The sequence below is a fragment of the Triticum urartu genome, chromosome 4A, assembly GCF_056163025.1.
Source record: "Triticum urartu cultivar PI428250 chromosome 4A, HENAU_Tu73, whole genome shotgun sequence".
NCBI classification, from domain to species: domain Eukaryota; kingdom Viridiplantae; phylum Streptophyta; class Magnoliopsida; order Poales; family Poaceae; genus Triticum; species Triticum urartu.
The window spans coordinates 18826324-18830244 of record NC_141876.1 but is presented as its reverse complement, the minus strand read 5'-3'; positions in this window follow the sequence as shown (position 1 = coordinate 18830244).

The following is a 3921-nucleotide window of genomic DNA, read 5'->3' as shown; positions in this document are numbered from 1 at the left end:
TCAACAAACACACCGCAAAAAGAAGATTACATCGAATAGATCTCCACAAGAGAGGGGGAGAACTTTGTATTGAGATTCAAAAAGAGAGAAGAAGCCATCTAGCTACTAACTATGGACCCAAAGGTCTGAGGTAAACTACTCACACTTCATCGGAGGGGCTAGGATGATGTAGAAGCCCTCCGTGATGACGGCCCTCTTCCAGCGAAGCACCGGAACAGGCCCCAAGATGGGATCTCGTGGATACAGAAAGTTGCGGCGGTGGAATTAGGTTTTTGGCTCCTGTTCTGATCGTTTGGGGGTACGTGTGTATATATAGGAGGAAGGAGTACGTCGGTGGAGCACCGAGGGGCCCACGAGGCAGGGGGCGCGCCCTAGGGGGGGCGCCCCCCACCCTCGTGACCTCCTCTTTGACTCCTTGGAGTAGGGTCCAAGTCTCATGGATCACGTTCGGTGAGAAAATCACGTTCCCGAAGATTTTATTCTGTTTGGACTCCGTTTGATATTCTGTTTCTCCGAAACACTGAAATAGGCAAAAAACAGCAATTCTGGGCTGGGCCTCCGGCTAATAGGTTAGTCCCAAAAATAATATAAAAGTGGAAAATAAAGCCCAATATAGTCCAAAATAGAAGATAATATAGCATGGAGCAATCAAAAATTATAGATACGTTGGAGACGTATCAGGCATCCCCAAGCTTAATTCCTGCTCGTCCTCGAGTAGGTAAATGATAAAAAGAGAATTTTTGATGCGGAGTGCTACTTGGCATAATTTCAGTGCAAATCTTCTTAATTGTGATATGAATATTCAGATTAGAAAGATTCAAGACAAAATTTTATATTGACATAAAAATAATAATACTTCAAGCATACTAACAAAGCAATTATGTCTTCTCAAAATAACATGGCCAAAGAAAGTTATCCCTACAAAATCATATAGTCTGGCTATGCTCTATCTTCACCACACAAAGTATTTAAATCATGCACAACCCCGATGACAAGCCAAGCAATTGTTTCATACTCACTTTTTCAAAACTTTTCAATCTTCATGCAATACATGAGCGTGAGCCATGGATATAGCACTATAGGTGGAATAGAATGGTGGTTGTGGAGAAGACAAAAAGGAGGGCAAGATAGTCTCACATCAACTAGGCGTATCAACGGGCTATGGAGATGCCCATCAATAGATATCAATGTGAGTGAGTAGGGATTGCCATGCAACGGATGCACTAGAGCTATAAATGTATGAACGCTCAACAAAAGATACTAGTGGGTGTGCATCCAACTTGCTTGCTCATGAAGATCTAGGGCAATTTGAGGAAGCCCATCATTGGAATATACAAGCCAAGTTATATAATGTAAAATTCCCACTAGTATATGAAAGTGATAACATAAGAGACTCTCTACTATGAACATCATGGTGCTACTTTGAAGCACAAGTGTGGTAAAAGGATAGTAGCATTGCCCCTTTTTATTTCTTTTCTTTTTTTGGGGGCTTCTTTTTTTTCTTTGGCCTTTCTTCTCTTTTTTATTTTTTTATTGGGACAATGCTCTATTAAATGATGATCATCACACTTTTATTTATTTACAACTCAATGATTACAACTCGATTCTAAAACAAAGTATGACTCTATATGGATGCCTCCGGCGGTGTACCGGGATATGCAATGAATCAAGAGTGACAAGTATGAAGAAATTATGAACGGTGGCTTTGCCACAAATACTATGTCAACTACATGATCATGCTAAGCAATATGACAATGATGAATGTGTCATGATGAACTAGATGGTGGAAAGTTGCATGGCAATATATCTCGGAATGGCTATGGAAATGCCATAATAGGTAGGTATGGTGGCTGTTTTGAGGAAGGTATATGGTAGGTGTATGATACCGGCAAAAAGTGCGCGGTATTAGAGAGGCTAGCAAAGGTGGAAGGGTGAGAGTGCGTATGATCCATGGACTCAACATTAGTCATAAAGAACTCATATACTTATTGCAAAAATCTAGAAGTTATCAAAGCAAAGTATTACGCACATGCTCCTAGGGGGATAGATTGGTAGGAAAATACCATCGCTCGTCCCCGACCGCCACTCATAAGGAAGACAATCAATAAATAAATCATGCTCCGACTTCATCACATAACGGTTCACCATACGTGCATGTGAAAGCACAAGTGCTCCATGGGTGGTTTTGGTAATTAATGTCAACATATCTCTTGTTGGACTAACACTTTTACCTAGTATGTTTCAGATAAGTTCAACAATGGAGTGGCATGGACTAGAGGATGTGGAACCCTTTCAAGATGCTAAGGACAAAGGATTGGCTCAAGCTTCAAGATCAAGACTCTACATTTTCTATTTTAGTGATCCAAGATCACATTGAGTCTATAGGAAAAGCCAATACTATCAAGAGGGGATGAGGTGTTGCTTAATGGCTTGCTTGCTCAAAGTGCTTAGTGATATGCTCCAAAACCCTCAACTACCTTCCCACATCCACATATGACCTAAACCAAAAGTCAAACTCGGCCCCACCGATTCTTTCTATCCGGCGCCACCGAGTTTCAAATGTCATAGCCACTGCCACAAACCCTAGCAAATCGGTTTCACCGATAGGGATCTCGGTCTCACCGAGATGGGATTGTAATCTCTCTGTGTATGTCCATTACCAAAATCGGTCTCAGCGAGTTTGAGCAATCGGTACTACCAAGATTATAATGCAAACCCTCTGGTTAGCTTATTACCAAAATCGGTCCCACCTAGTGTAACGCCCTCGATGCGGCTATATCTCCCACGTGTCGAGGCACGACTTAGAGGCATAGCCGCATTGAAAGCAATGTCGCAAGTCGGGAAATCATCACACATCCCATGTACATAAATAATATAAAGGGGAAGAACATAGTTGGCTTACACTCGCCACGTCACATCAAAGTACATAAATAACATCCATCATACAATTCACTCATGGCCTGACTACGGCGCCAAAATAGAAAAGACCCCCAACAAGCGACAAGGCCCTGAATCTAACCCCGATTGGGCACCACTACTGATCATCACGAAACGACACATAGTAATGCTGAGAGTCCTCGTCGTACTCCCACTTGAGCTCGAGCGCGCCATCTGGAGCTGTATCATCTGTCCCTGCATCTGGTGTAATAGTAATCTGTGAGCCACAGGGACTCAGCAATCTCGCACTCTCGCGATCAAGACTATTTAAGCTTAATAGGTAGGAAAAGGGTAATGTATAAGTGGAGCTGCAGCAAGCGACTAGCATATATGGTGGCTAACTTATTCGCAAAAGAGAGCGAGAAGAGGGGCAAAGCACGAGTGAGAAACTAGAGAGCAACCTGCGCAAACATAACTCCAACACCGTGTCCACTTCCCGGACTCCGCCGAGAAGAGGCCATCACGGCAACACACTCAGTTGATTCATTTTAATTAATTAAGGTTCAAGTTATCTACAACCGAACATTAACAAATTCCCATCTGCCCATAACCGCGGGCACGGCTTTCGAAAGATCAATCCCTACAGGGGGTCCCAACTTAGCCCATAACAAGCTCTCACGGTCAACGAAGGAATAGACCTCCACCCAGGACACACCGATCAGACTCGGTATCCCGGTACAACAAGATGATTCGACAGGTTAAAACAAGTCCAGCAACACCGCCCGAATGTGCCGACAAATCCCGATAGGAGCTGCACATATCTCTTTCTCAGGGCACACTCAGATTGTCTAAACTTCCGGTAGGCCAGCCCAGAGTTGCCCCTGGTAGCCACCGGCGGCTGACGGTTTGGACCAACACTCAGAGGAGCACTAGCCCGGGGGGGTTTAAAAATAAGATGACCATCGGGCTCCGAAAACCCAAGGGAAAAAGAGGCTAGGTGGCAAATGGTAAAACCAATGTTGGGCATTGTTGGAAAAGCTTTAA